At 42.6% G+C, this 20,216-nt stretch overlaps 1 protein-coding gene and 1 non-coding gene across 5 annotated transcripts in view; both read right to left on the bottom strand.

Moving 5' to 3' along the window:
• The window catches only part of RAB30 (RAB30, member RAS oncogene family), a 97,527-nt gene that overhangs the window by 61,696 nt on the left and 15,615 nt on the right, over positions 1 to 20,216 (bottom strand). The window contains exon 1 of one of the 4 annotated variants that reach the window (XM_030918580.1): positions 15,971 to 15,989. The exons of the other annotated variants lie outside the window; for them this stretch is intronic. The gene's annotated coding sequence lies outside the window, so the exon portion shown is untranslated. Of the gene's footprint in view, positions 1 to 15,970; positions 15,990 to 20,216 lie in introns of those variants that run through there. 4 annotated transcript variants of the gene reach the window in all.
• LOC115893752 lies at positions 1,924 to 2,058 on the bottom strand. Its single transcript, XR_004053807.1, has one exon. It is a non-coding gene; the product is annotated as a small nucleolar RNA SNORA70 (small nucleolar RNA).

Raw genomic sequence — 20,216 nt, 5'->3', positions numbered from 1 at the left:
CATAGCAAAACCCTATCTCTACAAAAAATACAAAAATTAGTCAGGTGTGGTGGTGTGTGTCTGTGGTCCCAGCACTTGGGAAGCTGAGGTGGGAGGATCACTTAAGCCTGGAATGTTGAGGCTTCAGTAAGCCGAGATCACGCCACTGTACTCCAGCCTGGGGAAGTCAAAACTCTTAGGGGAGAGCTCCGAGCAGTAAGCAGAGAACCAAGAGCACACAACAATGGATGCTGAGGAAGGAGGCAGTCTCAAAGAAAAGATGAGTAAGACTTCCAAAGGAAGCAGAAATCCAAAAGAATAAAGGCTGAAAAAATGGCCGACTTAATAAGTAGGAGTTTGTCAAAGGACTTCTCTGGAACTGTGGGGAAATAAACCAAGTTTCAAAGGGCAACTGGATGAATGGGTTAAACAGGAAGATGAGGCACTCTTTTAAGAATTTTAGCAATAAAAGGAGGGAAAGGGAAAGAAAAGTAAGTAGTCTGATGAGGAGAAGCAGCAAGACTGTTATTAAGAGTATAAGGTGGCCGGGCGCGGTGGCTCAAGCCTGTAATCCCAGCACTTTGGGAGGCCGAGACGGGTGGATCACGAGGTCGGGAGATCGAGACCATCCTGGCTAACATGGTGAAACCCCGTCTCTACTAAAAAATATAAAAAAAAAAAACTAGCCGGGCGAGGTGGCGGGCGCTTGTAGTCCCAGCTACTCGGGAGGCTGAGGCAGGAGAATGGCGTAAACCCGGGAGGCGGAGCTTGCAGTGAGCTGAGATCCAGCCACTACACTCCAGCCTGGGTGACAGAGCGAGACTCCGTCTCAAAAAAAAAAAAAAAAAAAAAAAAAAAAAGAGTATAAGGTAAGGAGCAAGAGCCAAAAGAAAAGGAAAAGCTGAAGACAGAAGATAGATGCAGAAGATGCAGGAAAGAAACAGGATGACCAGACCCCAGCACGTCAAGAGGGGATAGCTACCCTTGGAAAAAAAGTCACCTTCTGCTCTAAGACAGAAATGAAAGAAAAGAGATTTTGACAAATGGACATGGTGAAAAGTTACTCTGAATCAAGCTTGAATACAGTATAGAGAGTGATCAAATTGAATAACATTATTTTGAACTTAAAATAATATTGATTTTTTTGAATCGCTCATAACTTGGTATCGAAAAGGACAATCACCATTTTGGATATAAGTTCTATACAGTTAAAAATCAGTATCCTTTTTTTCTGGACAGGAAGTAGGATTTATTGGTGGGTAGTAGGAGGGAGCAGCACAGTGGAAGCCCTCATGAAAGCAGGGCCTATCACTTGCCCAGAGGAATGTATTTGACCCCACAGCCATCTGGGATGAGCCACTTCTCATCCCAGAGCCACCATGTCTTCAAATTTATCTGCTCTGGCCAGGTGCAGTGACTCACGCCTTTATTCCCAGTACTTTGGGAGGCTGAGGTGGGCGAATGACTTGAGGCCAGGAGTTCGAGACCACCGTGGCCAGCATGGTGAAACCCCATCTCTACCAAAAAAATACAAAAATTAGCTGGACATGGTGGCAGGTGCCTGTAGTCCCAGCTACTCGGGAGCCTGAGGCAGGAGGATTGCTTGAACCTGGGAGGTGGAGGTTGCAGTGAGCTGAGATCACACCACTGTACTCCAGCCTGGGAGACAGAGCAAAACTCTGTCTCAAAAAAAAGAAAAAAAAAAAAATCATCTGCATCGAACTTCATAAAGCCCACTTCTTTCAGATGTGGATCTTCTGGTGGCCAAGGAACTTGAACTTGGCCCTACGGCGGGCCTCTATCACATGCTCCTGGTTCTGTAGCCTGGTGTGCATAGACATGATGCCTTGGCTAGTATGAACCCTGGCCAAGGCTCCCTGAGGCTTTCGAAAGGCACCTCCACTGTTTGGAGCCCACACAGAGACATAAACATATATTAGAAAGGCCTGTCTCCAAGGTCCCTTAGAGCAACCCATACAAGAAACAGGCTGCATACACTACCAAGGAAGCTGCTGTTTGCAGCTATTGCACACCAGGCCCCAAGGAGGAAAGGAACTCAGTAGGCTTAATTGGCTGCAGAAAAATCAGTCTTACAGAGATGTTGGTTATGTTGTTTCTTAATCTGGGTACTGGTTACCCTAATGTGTTCAGTTTGTGAACTTCATTAAGCTTTAAAAAAAAAAGGGGGGGGGGTTTTATAAACTCTTTAACTTTAAAACTTTTTTTAAAAAATTTTTAACCTAGGCAGGGTGAGGTCGCTCATGGCTATAATCCCAGCATTTTAGGAGGCTGAGCTGGGTAGCTTTCTTTTTTTTTTTTTTTTTTTTTTTTTTTTTTGAGACGGAGTCTTGCTCTGCCGCCCAGGCTGGAGTGCAGTGGCCGGCTCTCAGCTCACTGCAAGCTCCGCCTCCTGGGTTCACGCCATTCTCCTGTCTCAGCCTCCCGAGTAGCTGGGACTACAGGCGCCCGCCTCGTCGCCCGGCTAGTTTTTTGTATTTTTTAGTAGAGACGGGGTTTCACCGTATTAGCCAGGATGGTCTCGATCTCCTGACCTCGTGATCCGCCCGTCTCGGCCTCCCAAAGTGCTGGGATTACAGGCTTGAGCCACCGCGCCCGGCGAGCTGGGTAGCTTTCACTTGAGACCAGGAGTGTGAGACCAGCGTGGCCAACATGGTGAAACCCTGTCTCTAGTAAAAATACAAAAATTAGCCAGGTGTGGTGGCACACGCCTGTAATCCCAGCTACTCAGGAGGCTGAGGCAGGAGAATCGCTTGAACCTGGGAGGCGGAGGTGCAGGGAGCACTGCACTGCAGCCTGGGCAAGAGAGTAAGGCTCTGTCTCAAAAAAAGAAAAATATTTTCTTGGTATTTTTAGTAGAGACAGAGTTTTTAACTTAGAATCACCACTCCTCTCCTATTTGTTCAGTTTTTAAAAGAGCAACTCAGGAAAATTATATATTCCTTCAGACAGGGAACATTCCTTACCATTCTTTTAGATCCCCATAGCACTAAATCAGACTAGATATACAATAGGTATCTAACAAATATACGTTGATGTGATTGGAAGAAGGCTAACACCAAATGTCCACACTTAAAACAAATCTAGGCCAGGTGCAGTGGCTCATGCCTATAATCCTAGCACTTTGGGAGGCCAAGGTGGGTAGATTGCCTGAGCTAAGGAGTTCAAGACCATCCTGGGCAACACGGTGAAACATCTCTACAAAAAAAAAAAAAAATACAAAAAATTAGCCAGGCATGGCAGTGCACGCCTGTAGTCCCAACTACTTGGGAGGCTGAGGCAGGAGAATTGCTTGAACCCAGGAGGCGGAGGTTGCAGTGAGCCAAGATCGCACCACTGCACTCCAGCCTGGGCGATAGAGTAAGACTCTATCTCCAAAAAACAAAAAAACAAAAACAAAAACAAAAAACAAAAAAACCCACAAATCTTTCTCTAGGAAATGGCACCTTCATGACTGCAAAATCTGGCAGCTCCCTAATTTTAGCCAGTAATTCCACTTAGCATCACTAATGATCTGGACAAACTAACATTATGTGCCTCCTTTTGTGATGAAATGGGAAACATACAACCTCAGCTTTAGAATTCTTGCCCAAAATATTTAACCTGTATATAATCATGCAGAAATAATTATACAAATTCAGATCATGAGATATTGTTAAGAAAACAGACCTGGAATCTTAAAAATATCATAAAACACAAATAAGGGGGGAGACTCCTATAGATTTAAAGAGACTAAAGAGGCATAACAACTAAATTTAATGTATAACCTTGTTTGGATCCTGGATTAAAAACAAACCGACAGTTATAATAATTAATATAACTTTAACATTATTATTAACGGTATTTGGACAATAGGGGTATGACAGATTGCAAAAATGGCTGTGATTGTTCATGCCCCTGTATCCATGCCCTTGAGCAATATGACTTTGCAGTTATTCCCATCAAGAGGAGCGTGTGACTTGCTTTGACCAAAAGATTGTGGAAGTGATGCTGTGCCAATTCCAAGCCTAGGCCTTAAAACGCTTTGCACTCTTCCACTCTGTTAGAGCCCGCCCATAAGCATGGAAACAAGCCTGTTCTAGATTGGTGGAGGATGAGAGAACCCTCTGGAGCAAACAAAAGCCATCCAAACTGAGGCCCACTTAGACCAGCCAGCGCCTAGTCAGTCCAGCAGCTGACTCCAGAGGTATAAAGGAGCCCAGATGATCAGCTGAGCCTAATCCACATTAGAAGAACCACCTAACTGGCCCATGGAATTATGAGCACTAATAAACTGTGGTTGTTTTAAGCCACTAAGTTTTGACATGATTTGTTTATCAGCTGGTGGATCAAAGGCAAAATGTAAATATGGACTCTATATTAGATGACATTATGGAATCACTGTTAAATTTCTAAGGCATGATAATGGTATTGTGGCTATGAAGAAGAATATCCCCCTTACACTTAAGAGAATACTGATATATTTAGAGAGAAAGGATCATGATATCTGCCCTACCCCCTAGTGTAAATATGAATTTCTAAAGAAAGATAAATCAAATGTGGCAAAATGTTAGCAATTAGTAAACCTAAGTAAAGGGTTTTTTGGTTGTCCTTTATACTAATACATTTTAGATTTTTCAAAATAAAAAATTAGATAGAAAAAAACCATACACCCCTATTTACCCTGTAACATAACAACCTATCATGCAGTGAACAGATTATTTCCATCCCCCACCCCCTGCCCCTTTTTACTGGAGGCAGCACTACTACTGCTGATGGGGGAGGGGAGCAGATATAAAGTGCAGTAAACCAGGGTTATATTATGATATAGTTAAATGAAAGACTCATTAGGAAACCAAGAAATGTTTAAAGGGAGGTGTGTTAACAGCAAGCAGCCACTGAGGTTTTATTCCTGATATAATCAGAAAAAAAATTTGTGTAGGTTGGATGGGACTTAAAAAGAACAAAGCTTTGGCAAGAAACATGGGCAGGTCTTTGAATTATTTTGTGTTGGAAAACAAATATTCCTGTGTTTCTCTATATTAAGAGATTTCTCAAACGCCTGCAAATGAGAAGGGTATCTTGTATTCATCTCTACCCCGTGAAAATCCCTAAAGAATCCTACTGTTATAACCTAAATCTGTTTATTCCCAACCTCATGAAAGCCTTCTTTATTTAATTTGGATTTTTCCCTCAAGTCATATGCAGCAATTATTAATGCTGTATATTGACTTATGTGAACAAACCCAGAGGCCTAGGTTCAAAAGATACGGCTTTCTGAACTAAAATCTACGAACTTCAGCTTTATTATGCCATATAGAAAAATTCTTAGAGTGAATGGCAAACAAAGCCCATTCTCTATATAAAAAACAGAACCCGGGTAGGAAGTTTGTTTGTTTGTTTGTTTTTAGAACAATCTCTACAAATCTGTTCAAAGATCTTTGGCTTCGAAAAAGTCCAGTAGAGCTATCCCATGTATTACCATTGTCAGATGAGGAAAACATTCAACTTATATAAGAAAGGGAGAAAATACTGCCAGGTACTGTACATTTAATGAGTTGGTTGTTCTTGTTCATCAGAACTGAAAAAGTAATGCAGCAAAGAATTTGTTTTAGGCATCATTTGGCTCAAAGCCAAATCCATGCCTCATTTTTCTTATAGAATTCCTTGATTCACTAGCCCACAAACCCCAGGATGCTTCAGAATATAGTTTGAAACTACAGCTTTAAATTAAAATGGCTGTGCAAAAGGAAGGTACTACATACAGAGAGAATCTTCCAGTTGCCTCTACAAACTTCATCAGATTCAGAGAAACCAAGCAGGCTATCAGGTCTTCGAGGAATCTTTGATGTTCAAAGAGAATTCTACTGTACACATTAATTCTCAAAAATGGTCAGGGGCACTGTAAAAACAGCTGCAGGGCAATAGGCTCTCCTAGCCCAAATCTGCACATTAGCCTACCTCATGAAAGGACTAGCCATCAGCAGATCTAGACATGGTCTAATACAGACACTGAATTCCCATTCACTCATCACCAGAAGTGCCAACTGGTTAAAGAAGTGTGGATTGATTAACTCATTTATTCGTATATTCTGTAATCATTTTTTTTTTTATAGAGACAAGGTCTCGCTTTGTCACCCAGCCTCCCAAGCAACTGAAACTACAGGCATCCACCACTGTGCCCATATATATACATTTTTTTCCTAGAGATAGGATCTTGCCATTGTGCCCAAGCTGGTCTCGAACTCTGGGCTAAAACGACCCTCCTGCCTTGACCTCCCAAAGTGCTGGGATTACAGGCATGAGCTACCACACCCAGCTCTGTAAACATGTATTGAACAAGTTTTATATGCCAAGCCCAGAGTAGGAAAACACAGATGAAAAGGGCATGCCCACTGTCCACCAGGAAGTCACAAACTAATGGAGAAGTACAATCCAAGCACTTAGTCAAACTGCAATAAAGAGCTTTGCCATGGTTAAACACTTGAGCCTAGATCCTGACTCTACCACTTAATTGGCTTGGTGGCTTTGGACAAAATTGACTTAACCTCTCCAAGTTTTGTTTCCTCAGCTGTAAAATGGGTACCTATTACATTGAGTTACTATCAGAACTGAGATTATGTATATGACTATACATATTATAGTAAATTTAGGTAAACATTGGCTAGAATTATTAATCTTTATTATTATCTGAGTGGTTATACTAGGTATCTATTTGTATCTAAAATCCACTCTGAGATTCTAATAATTAGCTGTGTGACCCAGAGTAAGTAATTTAAAATCTCTGGGCTTCACACTCTTCATCTGTTAAATGAGAGGTTATAGCTAAGTGATCCTAAAATCCCTTCAAGCTCTGGAATATTAAAAGGCTCTATGATTGATCTTATACGGTTTCATATGTATCTCAATGACACTGCTCAGATAAACTGATGAAACAAAGCAACTGCCAAGTAAATCACCTTTCTTCAGTAGTAGTCCGAATCTTTCATTTTACTTCCTTTAACCTCATTACTTACCCAGCCATATATGGCATATGCATAAGTAACAGTCCCCAAAGAAAGAAACAAGTAACTGGGGGAAGCCAGACCCCGATCTGTCCCATTCCTTTAGATTGGGCAGATACTTCCAAAGTATCAGCGAGGGGGCGGGGGTGTGTGCAATGAATGAATGAAGTATCCCATCTCACTGCGGGAGAAGTGCCTTGCTGTGCTTCCACAGTACCCATTGCTTGTCTCTGTATGCCACATTCCACATGGCCATCTCATCTGCCTGCACAGACTAAGCTGACTGAGAGCTAAAACTCTGTTGTACCAAATTGTGCATCCTTAATCCCAAACACAGTCCTGGAAAGTGATAGGCACTCAGTGTCTTAAAATTAACTACGATTCATACTTCCCTCGGAACCAAAGCTATACATATGCAAGGTGACTGGACACTCTAAGGTGTGGGCCTGACCCCTAGGGATCCTTTTCTAAGTGTCACCACTTAGAAAAAGGGCTGGGAGGGGGGCGGTATTTCACCTTTTGGCTTTCAGTTTCCTCACTGGTAAAATGAGGGGAATCTATTAGATCAGGGGTTGGCAAACTATGGCTCATGGGCCAAATCCAGCCTATATCTCTACCCCCAGCTTAGAATTATTTTTACCATTTTTTTTAAGAGACAGGGTCTCACTCTATTGCCCAGGCTTCAGTGCAGTGGCGTGATCATAGCTCACTGCATCCCTGAACTCCTGGGTTCAAGCCATCTCCCACCCTAGTCTCCTGAGTAGCTACAACTACAGGTGTATACCACCATATCCAGCTAATTTATTTGTATTTTGTAGAGATGGGGGTCTCACTTTGTTGCCCAAACTAGTCTCAAACTCCTGGCTTCAAGTAATCCACCCCACTCGGCCTGCCAAAGTGCTAGGTTTACAACTGTGAGTCACAGCACCCAGACCATTTTTACATTTTTTAATGATTGTAAAAACAAAGAATAATATGCATCAGAGACTATATGTGGCCCCCAAAGCCTAATATATTTACTTTCTGGCCCTTTTAATAGAAAAAGCTTGCTGCCTCTGGATTAAAGTCCCTTTAAACTCTGACATTTTAGCATTCTAATTCTGCTCAGTTTCCTTGAATTGTCTGATTCCAGCTCTTCACGCAGAGCAGTACCAAGTCTGAAACAATACCAAAGGCACAACAGGAACTCAACTGTGATTTGCTAACTGAATAAATGAATTCTGCAGTAGCAACCCTAAGAACTAACTCCTCTACCAAGGGGGCAAGTGGGTCAATGTGTATCAAGTGACTGCCTAATAAATGTCCCCAGAGTGGACGCCACAGTGAGAGGAACAATTCACTCTATTGGCCTTTTGGATGACAGTGGCACCTGGAAGGGCCTGGAGCTCAGATAACCAGGATTAAAACTTACTTCATTCCACCAAATAAAAAATACATGGAGCCATCCCCTGAACAAGCCCCTTGGGCAAATTATAAAGCTATCTCGAAATAGCTATCAGAAACACAGATCATCTAAACTGATAATCTTAATAGTCATGGACCCAAGGGAATAAATTCCATCCACAATAAGGCATATAGAATAATTTAGCTCACAATATTATTTCTTTTTCCCTCTATTGTTGTTAAAAATACATGATACCAAAACAAGGAATTCAAACAATTATGTCAGGGCAACAAGCCAAGGAAAGTCTTGAATATATGATCCTATTAACACTAATGGAAGATAGAGCAAGGTAAAAGAAAAAATAAAGCTCCCTGCCTCGACTCTTGACTACACATACTTTCCCAAAATAAACAGCCAGCAATTATTCTTTTAATGTTCCTCCTCTATTCACCCATAAATCACTGCTATGTATAAACCTCTTGCTGATTTCAAAGGATGGTGTTTTTTTTTCTTTCAGTCTTCCTCTTTTTGATTGCTAACAATGAGTTCTAAAAAGGGCTGAGGGTGCTTTTCCACCATCCCTCAGTAGAGCATCTCCATTTACAAGTACAATACACTCCAACCACACACTTTGTCGTCATACTGTTACTTATAAATCACGAAGTTGATCTAGAGATTCCGCCTTTTCTCCTTTCCTCTAAAGAAGCAACTTGGGGCTGGGCATGCTGGCTCATACCTGTAATCCCAACACTTTGGGTGATAAGAGGATGGATGGCTTGAGGCCAGGAGTTTGAGATTGGCCTGAGCAACATAGCAAGACCCTGTCTCTACAAAAAATAAAATGATGCTCACTTCTCTCCACAAGGCCCTGTATGCCCAAAAATGACATGGAGTCACAAATCTCACCCTCTCCCCAGGCACCCTGCTCTAGACATACTGGCCTAGAAGGTTTAAAAAAAAAAAATCTCACCTCTAATCCCAGCACTTAGAGGCCGAGGCAGAAGGATTGCTTAAGTCCAGGAGTTCGAGACCAGCCTGGCAACATAGTGAGATCCTTAAAAAGTAAGAAATTAGCCAAATGTGGTGGCATATGCCTGCAGTCCCAGCTACCCAGGAGGCTGAGGTGGGAGAATCACTTGAGCCCAGCAAGTCAAGGCTGCAGTGAGCCGTGATAACACCACTGCACTCAGCCTGGGCAACAGTGAGACTCTGTTTCAAAAAAAAAAAAAAAATCCTGAATATCATAATGTTCATTGCCAAGCTCTTTATAAACCAGAAGAGAGATGAACACTTAAAATCTGAATTCTTTCCCTGACTCAGTAGGTACACTTTTTCTTTTTCCAATAGTCAGAGGACGCAGACAAACATTGGCGCCTCTGCTGACCTTTCTATGAACCTCAAAAAAAAATCTCTTTACTTCCCAACCTTGTGGTTGTCTTTGCACGTTTTCTAACCAATCAAAACGAGTTTAATGTTAGCCTGCATCCTTGTTTGACAGATAACGAGCCTGCACTAGGTTCATGCTGAGCTCTGCAACCTCTAAGGAAAGGTCGTGTCACGGCTGCTCGCAGATTCCAGGCCCAAACAGCCTCATCCACCGTCTCTCCAAATCCCATTGCTGTAAGTCCTGCTGCTGTGCCCCAGGATGTCCCTGAGTGGCTGCACTCCACCCTTCTTAGATGCTCTGCCCTTCTCCCTGCTGGAGCATGTGATCTGGAGCATCCACTCAATGATGCTCCAATTAAATGATGGAGTCATTATTAAATGACTCCATCATTTAATAATGGCGTGATCACAGCTCAAGCTGGAAAAAGAACCACATGGTTAAAAAGAATCTTTTTAAAGTAGGTAGATAATTAATGTAAAGAAGGGCAGACTGCCTCTACAATAAGATAAATCTGATATCGCCTTGTTGTGTCTCTATAAAAGTCCTTGCAAACTATTTATTAATGTTTGCAAAAAGATGCCGGGCGTGGTGGCTCATGCCTGTAATCCCAGCACTTTGGGAGGCCAAGGCAGGCGGATCACGAGGTCAAGAGATCAAGACCATCCTGGCCAACATGGTGAAACACCCATCTCTACTAAAAATACAGAAATTAGCTGGGTGTCATGGCGTGCGCCTGTAGTCCCAGCTACTTGGGAGGCTGAAGCAGGAGAATTGCTTGAACCTGGGAGGCGGAGTTTACAGTGAGCCGAGATCGCGCCACTGCACTCCAGCCTGTCAACAAAGCGAGACTCCATACCAAAAAAAAAAAAAGGAGGCCAACATGTGCCTGGTTTTTTTTTTTTTTTTGAAGGGGGAAAGGGGGAACGGGCAGTTTTTTTTTTATTGTTTGTTTGTTTTTTGAGACAGGGTCTCACTCTGTTGCCCAGGCTGGGGTACAGTGGCGTGATCACAGCTTACTATAGCCTCAACCTCCTGGGCTCAAGCAGTCTTCTCATTTCAGCCTCCCAGGTAGCTGGGACTACAAGGTATATGCCACCATGCCTGGTTAATTTTTTTTTTTTAATTCTTTGTAGAGACAGGGTCTCACTATGTTGCCCAGGCTGGAACATGTACCTTTTGAAGGTAAAGTTCAATCGAAAATTTGAGGTGATTCAAATAGGCTTTGGAAAACATCTTGGCCAACTTATTGATTGTTATCAGGCATCTTTGGAAATAACTACACATTAATTATCCAAAGAGACTATTACTCTTTTAATAGTGTACAATCATTTTAACAGTAAGAATAAGAATGATATAACTATTCTCACTCCTCAAAGTAGAACTGGCCATTTCCCTTCCTTTTGGGGCCCACAGTACCCTATATAGATTTTAATAATGGGGCTAGGCATGTTGGCTCATGCCTATAATCCTAATGCTTTGGGAGGCTGCGGTGGGAGGATCACTTGAGCCTAAGAGTTTGAGACCAGCCTGAGCAACATAGAGAGACCTCGTCTCTACCAAATATTAAAAATTAAAATTAGCTGGGCATGGTGGTACAGGCCTGTAGCCTCAGTTACTTGGAAGGCTGAGGACTGCTTGAACCTGGGAGGTTGAGGCTGCCCTGAGCCATGATTGAGCCACGGCACTCCAACCTGGGCAACAGAATGAGACCATGTCTTAAAAAGAAAAAAAAAAAGACTTTAATAACAGGACCTGGACCCCTTTATTTACTTATTTGTTTGCATTATTGTCTCTTAACCCCCCGCTGCCCTTACTACCCAACTATAAGAACCTTGAGGTTCTATAAGAACCATCAAATTCCTTCTTGAGCCCTAGTGTTCAACAGACTATCTGGCACACAAGTAGTTCATAACAACAGGATGATGGAAAAGGAGGAGAGGGGATCACTGCAAATGAAAAGGGGAGAGGCAGTAAGAGTTTAAGAAGGCAGAAGCTGAATTTGTTTTATTCATTATTACCTGGCCTGCAAGTATTGTTTAAATGGACTGAAAAAACTAAATGAGCAGGAGTACCAAGGCATGAAATTATAGAGCTTTGTTTTAAAGTGATAAATATGATCCTTTATCAATTCTAAAAATACTTTTTCTTACATTTCTGACAGGCTGGAAACTAGGATGCATTTTATAATGGCATCTTAGCATTTTGTGATATTATTAGGAACCTCATTTTCGTTTTCTCAGTGGTACATAAAATAGTTGTACATGTTAGAAATGATGGTGACATAGATTCCATGAAATGCAATCATTTGTTGTGGCTGTGGTAATAAGGGTTGGAAAGAGGACTATAAAATTGATCTAAATTTTCCACAAGAGTAGAAACTAAAGGAGAGGTTGAGCCTTTTTAGTGGATGGCAAATAGGGTGACTTTAAAAAAAAAAAAAAAAAAAAAAAACATAGGCCAGGCGCGGTGGCTTACGCCTGTAATCCCAGCACTTTGGAAGGCCGAGGCAGGCGGATTGCCTGAGCTCAGGAGTTCGAGACCAGCCTGGGCAACACGGTGAAACCTTGTCTCTACTAAAGTACAAAAAATTAGCTGGGCATGGTGGTGTGCGCCTGTAGTCCCAGCTAGTTGGGAGGCTGAGGCAGGAGAATTGCTCGAACCCGGGAGGCAGAGGTTGCGGTGAGCCGAGATCGCACCACTGTAATAGCCTTGGCAACAGAGCGAGACTCTGTCTCAAAAAAAAAGAGAAAAAAAAAAGATAAGGTTTCGCCCTGTCACCCAGGCAGGACTGCAGTAGCATGAACATGGTTCACTGCAGCCTTGAACTCCTGGGCTCAAGGGATCCTCCCACCTCAGCCTCCTGAATAGCTGGGACTATAAGCACATCACCACAGCTGTCTAATTTTTATTTTTGGTAGAGACAGGGTCTCACTATGTTGCCCAGGCTGGTCTCGGACTCCTAGGCTCAAGCCATCCTCCTACCTCGGCCTCCTAAAGTACTGGGATTACAGGTGTGAGCCACCACACCTGGCCAAATGGGACAACTCTTTATCTCACAGTGATTCACCTTCACTTCACTAGCAGCAGCCCAAGAGGGGCTCCCAGTGGCCACAGCTATACTAAATCACCCTGCTCTTCTGGCCACTGCTGATTGATCTAGGGGTGCTCACAGGATCCAAACTGGTCCAATCATTACTGATTGAGATTTTTTTTACTGGAAGCCAGTGTGAGTGTGGGTCAGTCCTCTCTGGTGGTAACCACAGTAAGATTTAGTGTTGTGGAACAATCCATGGCCATGCTCCTTGCGATGTAGGAGAGAAGCAAAGGCAAGGGACGAAATCTTAATAGCTTTTGAGTCCCTGTGTGGTTCAAACTAGCTAGGTGCTCACTGAACCCATTTTGTTTTCTTCCTGGGCAAACAGGCCTTTCTCAGCTGTTATTGGGTCACAACTAAATTATGGGGTCACAAACTAAATTATAATCGATAGATTGAGGATAGAAATGACATAAGCCACTTTCAGACCTGGCCCATGGAATCCTTCCATGTGAGATCCTTCTTCCATCTCCTTCTCCATTTGCAGGTTAAACGAGGAGAGCTCTAAGAACAAAGGAATCACAAGATGGAAGGAGCCTGGGTGCCCGAAACATTAAAGGCAGCCTAGCCAGGAATAACCATGTTGAACTGCTGTACACACAAGAAATAAACTTCGTTTGTATTGAGCCACTGAAATTTGGGGGCTGGTAGGGAAGTTACCTGCTCTAAAACCTCCTGGTTCCGGCTGTACCTGTTCTTTTCATGGTTACATAAAATACGTCAGTATCCTTCCCACAAATTCCCTCTTTACCCCAGTTAGAGTTGGGTTGCTTCCGTCCATAACTTAAAGAGTTCTAACACAGCCAGGAAGAATGAAGAGCTATCATTTGAAGTGGCAAGAAGGTGGAAGTAAGCAATGATCCCTAAGTGTCTAGGGAACACCTAGAAAATTTGTCAGAACAGGGTAATAATTCCAACAAACTGATGACAGTCCACAAAGACCCTTTTCACTTTCCAAGGGCTTCTAGCTTTAAACTCATACAGCACTTACAGTAAAAAAATTTTTTAGGCCGGGCGCGGTGGCTCAAGCCTGTAATCCCAGCACTTTGGAAGGCCGAGACGGGCGGATCACGAGGTCAGGAGATCGAGACCATCCTGGCTAACACAGTGAAACCCCGTCTCTACTAAAAAATATAAAAAAAATTAGCCGGGCGAGGTGGCGGGCGCCTGTAGTCCCAGCTACTCGGGAGGCTGAGGCAGGAGAATGGCGTGAACCCGGGAGGCGGAGCTTGCAGTGAGCTGAGATCCGGCCACAGCACTCCAGCCTGGGCGACAAAGCGAGACTCTGTCTCAAAAAAAAAAAAAAAAAAAAAATTTTTTTTAAAATACCCTCTTCCCCACTCTTTTCATTCTCAGAATTATGTATGAAGTTGTAATAGCCCTGAAGTAGGGCTTACCTACTAAGATACCTTCAGGAGTTCTCAACCATCCAGAATTTTAGCAAGTGAGATATACCTCATTTATGATACATAGCCAGCTCTGCTGTCCCAGAATTTACTGGAAAATGAATCACACATAGCTCTAAGAACTCAAATAATTACTCTGGGGTAAACAGTTCTGGGTATGAGTGTACAACCCTGGCTCGAGTTTTCAAAGATAAATATTCAACAATCACCAAAGCTTCTGGTAGCATTTACAATACTATAAATGAGCTTATAAAAATAAACAGGAGAATGATGCCACGAATGCCTCCTTGAGCAATAATCAGGTTTGCCAGGAACTGGAGACCAGTGATGACAGAGCAGGCCTCCTGCTCAATTTCCAGAAACATTTCTCTTTGAGCCAAATTTAGTCTTTAAGAACAAGCTCTGGCATCTGTAAAACATGCTATAGGCTTGTTATAAAGCCCATTTATACTATATATTGAGTTATGTGACTCAGAACAGCAGCATGAAGCTGGGATTGTCATCAGTCCTTCACTTTCAGCAATAAAAACAGGCTCAAACAGATCAAGTGCTCACAGCCCCAGGATTTGTGACTTCAGCCAAGACTTGAGCTCTGACCTCGGATCCTCTATCCATTTAACTATAGCCCAAACTATGGAATACCAGGGAAGAGAAATGGCCTGGCTAGAGGAGACTTTTCCCCACTGCCATAATTCATCAACCCATGTTGGAAGCTAGTTTTCCATGTTGCATGCAGCCACGTGTGGGAACTTAACAGCAAGGGCTAAAGGGCCTGAGAGAGATGTCTGGCCTGCCTCCAAAGCCAGCTGGGAAAACATTCCCTGACAAGACACTGCGCCCACAGGGGACCTTGAGAGAAGGAGGAGCCTGAGGCAGAAGATTAGAAGTGCTGAGCCTTCCATGTGGTCCTGTCATAATCTTATAGTTCAAGGCCTCTAAGAACCAGGTGACCAAGGTCTCTCAGAGCTGCAAAGATAGAATCTGGAGCAAATGAGCTGAAGTTTTCCTTTGTTGGGGAGGGAGAGGGGATCCACTACAAACCTAGCTGACCTCAGTCAGCATTCTCTCAGACGATTTTTTATGAGCCACTTCTAAAAGACAAACTGCCAAGATCAAACATGCACACATTGCCTGGGAAAAGAGAAAGTGGGGTGCAAGGCAGTATTAATATATTAATGTTTTAGTAAAAAAACATTTATCCCTGGGAGTTGGTGATCTACCACCTCAGAGGGAAGACACAGGGAATTGGAGCCGTCCTTCAGTGTGTCAGAAAAGTTGAAGAGCTGGCCTCCCCTAACTATCATGAATTCCCTAGGCTCCATAGATGAAAGGGAGGCGTCTGTGCCCTGTACCCTGGTGTGGCTCCTCCAGAAATAGAAAGTCTAGTGTTTTGAAGGAGCACGAAGTAGAGGAAGAGCCTTAAACCACTGCTTAGTCTCTTCCCAGCTGTGACCTTAAGCAAGTCACAACCTCTTTGAGCCTCAGTTTTTGTACTTATAAAGCAAAGATAAGAACACCTGCATTACAGGATTGTGGGGAGGATCAAATAAAATTATAAATGCAAAGGGCATAGCAGAGCTGCTCAATTAATGGTTAGTGCCTAACTTTTGCCCCTCAACCTCCACTTCAATTTCTTAGTATTGAAATTGTATATTTAGTAATTCTAATCCTTAGTAACTCAGCGGTACTTAGTAATTTTGAGAAAATCCCATATATTACCCAGTGTCTTGGCAATTTCACTTGCTTTTTTGAAGCATAACCATCTGTGACTTTAGTTGTGAGCATCTCCAATAACTCTGGACCCTTGAGTCTCTTACTGATCTGCTCTGTGCTTCTTAAATTCCTTCAAAAAAAAAATAATAATAATAATCCACAGGTCCCTTTTTAACCTTATAATCTTTCTCTAATCTGGAAGAGATTCTAAACCTTACAGATATTTGGCATATTGCTGGGCACTTAACTGTCATATGTGGCTAAATTTTCCACAAGACTTAAAATAAAAAGTTTGCCAGAGCTCTCACGACTTTAATAAATACGTGACCAAGTGTTATGGTTCATGCCTGTAATCCCGGCACTTTGGGAGGCCAAGGTGAGCGGATCACTTGAGGTCAGGAGTCTGAGATCAGCGGCCAACATGATGAAACCCCATCTCTACTAAAAATACGAAAGTTAGCCAGGAGTGGTGGCGTATGCCTGTAATCCCAGCTACTCAGGAGGTTGAGGCAGGAGAAACGCTTGAACCTGGGAGGCGGAGGTTGCAGTGAGCTGAGACTATTCCACTGCACTCCAGCCTGGGTGACAGACAGAGGGAGACTCTGTAAATAAATAAATAAATAAATAACATGCTTATGACCACATGGACAACAGGAAGGATGAGGTTCTTGTGGTCTTCTTCATTATCTTCCTGGAGTCATTTCTTCTTAACATCCTCTCATCCTAGACAGGGTCAGGTGCCCCTCCTCTATGCTCCAATAGTTGTCTGTATGTACACTGCCAGCATTATGACCATACTGTATGATAATCATCTCTTTTACATCTCTTTAATTAGCCTACAATCTCCTTATAGTCAAAAACAGTGTGCTGCCGAATCTTGATTGCTACTACCCATGAGCACGGTACCTGGTATAGAATAGATATAAAATTAATGTTTGATGAATGAACAAATTAGGTTTTTAGATCTGGGAGAAACTTTAGAAATAATCTGGTCTAATACAAGCCTTCATTTCACAGATAAGAAAGCTGAGCCTGTCCCTGGTCATCTAGGTGGCTAGGAAAAACAACATTAACAACAACAAAAAAGAAAGTTGAGGCCACATATGGTGGCACACATCTGTAGTCCTAGTTACTGGAGAGGCCAAAGAGGAAGGATCACTTGAGCCCAAGAGTTTGAGACCAGCCTGGGCAATAGAATGAGACCCTGTGTCTACAAAAAAAAGAAAAAAAAATACAAAAACCAGCCAGATGTGGTGGTGTGTACCTGTAGTCCCAGCTACTCAGAAGGCTGAGGTGGGCAGATTGATTGAGCATGGGAGGTTAAGGCTGCAGTGAGTCGTGATCATGCCACTGCACTCCAGCCTGGGCAACAGGATGAGACCTTGTCTCAAAAACAAAAAAGAAAAAAGAAAGAAAGAAAAAGAAAAGAAAGCTGAGCCTCAGAAATGTAAGGTATCCTCAAAAGCAGCAACAAGATGGCAAGTGGTAGCAGCCAGGTGCCATTTTGATTGTAGTTCAAAAGCAGACATCACTTGGCACTCACCTCCAAGGAGGAGCACGTGGCTTAGTGGACACAGCATGGGCTCTACAGGAAAAGTATTGCTCCTGCCACCTACCCGTCATGTGATTTTGGACAGGTTACTTCCCCTCTCTGAGTCACAATTTCTGCATCTGCATCTGTTAAATGGAGCTAATAGCTCCAGAGTTGTTAGGGTTATTAAATCTGCCAACATACATAAAGTGCCTAGCATAGTACCTGGCACTATGTAAATGTTTACTGAATGAATCATGAATGAGCACCTGTCCAGCACACCACAACTTCATGAACCTGGTTTAGACTTTGCTTTTAGGTCTCTGACCACAGCAAAGACGGCTGGGACACCCACAATTATAGAACCATGAACCTGGAGATTTGTTCCTTGCAAAGACCAGACTTTAAAGCATGTCTATAACTTCGCTCATTGTTCCCTTCTCCTGAGTTGCCCTTCGTACCTCCCTCATTGACACACAAATTTTATCCATCTTCTGTTGCACAGCCAGATCTACCCTGTCTTGGAGGCCATTTCCAACACTTACTACTTCTCATTCCTTCCTGTCTCACTGATCACTTTCTACCAAGTAGTAAAGGAGTGCTATGATTTGAATGGTTTGTGTTCCTTTCAAAATTCATGTTGAAACTTAATCCCCAATGCATCTGTATTTAGAGGTGGGGACTTTAGGAGGTAATTAGGCCATGAGGGCTCCATCCTCATGAAGGGATTAGCACCTTACAAAAAGGGCTTGAAAGGGTGAGTTGTCCTTCTGTCCCTTCCACCATGTGACCACACAGCAGTCATGCCCTTTGGAGGATGCAGGAACAAGGCATCATCCAAAGGGCACAAGAGTAGAAAAGCAGAGGGTAGCCTTCAGCAGACACCAAGCCTGCTGGTGCCTGGATCTTGGACTTTCCAGCCTCCAGAACTGTGAGAAATAAATTTCTGGCCAGGCGCGGTGGCTCAAGCCTGTAATCCCAGCACTTTGGGAGGCCGAGACGGGTGGATCACGAGGTCGGGAGATCGAGACCATCCTGGCTAACATGGTGAAACCTCGTCTCTACTAAAAGATACAAAAAAACTAGCCGGACGAGGTGGCGGGCGCCTGTAGTCCCAGCTACTCGGGAGGCTGAGGCAGGAGAATGGCGTGAACCCGGGAGGCCGAGCTTGCAGTGAGCTGAGATCCGGCCACTGCACTCCAGGCTGGGCGACAGAGCGAGACTCCGTCTCAAAAAAAAAGGTATTTTGTTATAGCAGCACAAATGGACTAAGACATAAGGTGTATCTGTTTGGTTTTTTAAATTGGGGTAAGATATACATAACATAAAATTTACCATCTTAACAATTTCTAAGTATACAGTTCAATAGCATGAAGTATATTCACATTGATGTGCAACCAATCTATAGAACTTTTTCATCTTGTAAAACTGAAACTCCACACCCACTAAATAGCTTCCCACTTCTCTCCTGCCCCCAGCCCCTGGTAGCCACCGTTCTACTTTCTGTTTCTTTGTGTCTGACTACTCTAAATATCTCATATAATTGAAATCATACAATGTATTTTTTTTGTGACTGGCTTTTATTTCACTTAGCATAACATCTTCAAGGTCATCCATGTTGCAGCATGTGTCACAACTTCCTTCCTTTTTAAAGCTGAGGAATATTCCACTGTATGTAAATACCACACTTCGTTTATCCATTCATCCTTCAGTGGGCACTTGGGGTGCTTCCATCTTTTGACTATGGTGAATAATGCTGCTAGGTGAACACCTTAATCATAAAGATGTGTTTCAACCATCTCTATAGTTCTCAAGGTGCCTGACATGTGATGGGCTCTCAATAAATACTTATCAAGTAAAAAAGGACTCAGTTTTAAAGATTATAAAGTGAAAAAATGAATCATCTTCCACATGAAATTGCAAATTGTCCAGCAGAAAAATCACACAGCACAGGCTCTTCAGTAAGACAGTCTTGATTTCTGGTCCTGGATCTGCCTCTTAGCTAGTCATACGATCTTAGGCTTGCTACTTCAGTTTTCAGAGATTCCATTTTCTCATGTGATTTTTGCCAAAATTAAATGATATAACATGTTAGCATAGTGTTTGGCAGGTCATAAACTAATAAAAAGTTTGCCAATATTATTATTATAAAGTTACAGAATGAAAGTAACTTACTATACTTGCATTTTGCTTCCTGACCATAATTTTAAGAGCAAAAAGCATGCAGAATTCTAAGACCAAACAATTTGTGGCAGGTAATAGTCAAAACAGGACAGTTCCACAGCAGTAACAGTAAGTACAGATTTGTATCACTGAATTTGGAATCTTGAGTTATACAGTTATAGCTCCTCCAGAAGGTAGACATTTTGTGACTTCAAAGGCACAGGCTTAAATGTTACACTAAGGATCTTCTTACTCAGCAAAATAGTCCTTCTGATATCTCAAAATGTTTTAAAATCCGGATCACTTGAGGGTTTTTGTTTTTTTTTTTTTTAGTGCTAAATCTATTTTGAATTTAATCATTCATATTTTGAGGCTGTTAGCAAAAAGATGAAAAATAGATATTTATTACTATTTCAGACAGAAGTATATATTTTAATCTCTCTCAAAAGAAATTGAGCTCTCTATGCCACTTCCAATTCCTGTAGGACATGAATTCCTTTTCAGGTTGCTACCTAAATTTTCCAGGCCAGAAACATTCTTTCCAATGTTAGCTCTTAG

The sequence above is a fragment of the Rhinopithecus roxellana genome, chromosome 15, assembly GCF_007565055.1.
Source record: "Rhinopithecus roxellana isolate Shanxi Qingling chromosome 15, ASM756505v1, whole genome shotgun sequence".
Classification (NCBI taxonomy): Eukaryota; Metazoa; Chordata; class Mammalia; order Primates; family Cercopithecidae; genus Rhinopithecus; species Rhinopithecus roxellana.
This window is presented reverse-complemented; position numbering and strand designations above follow the sequence as displayed.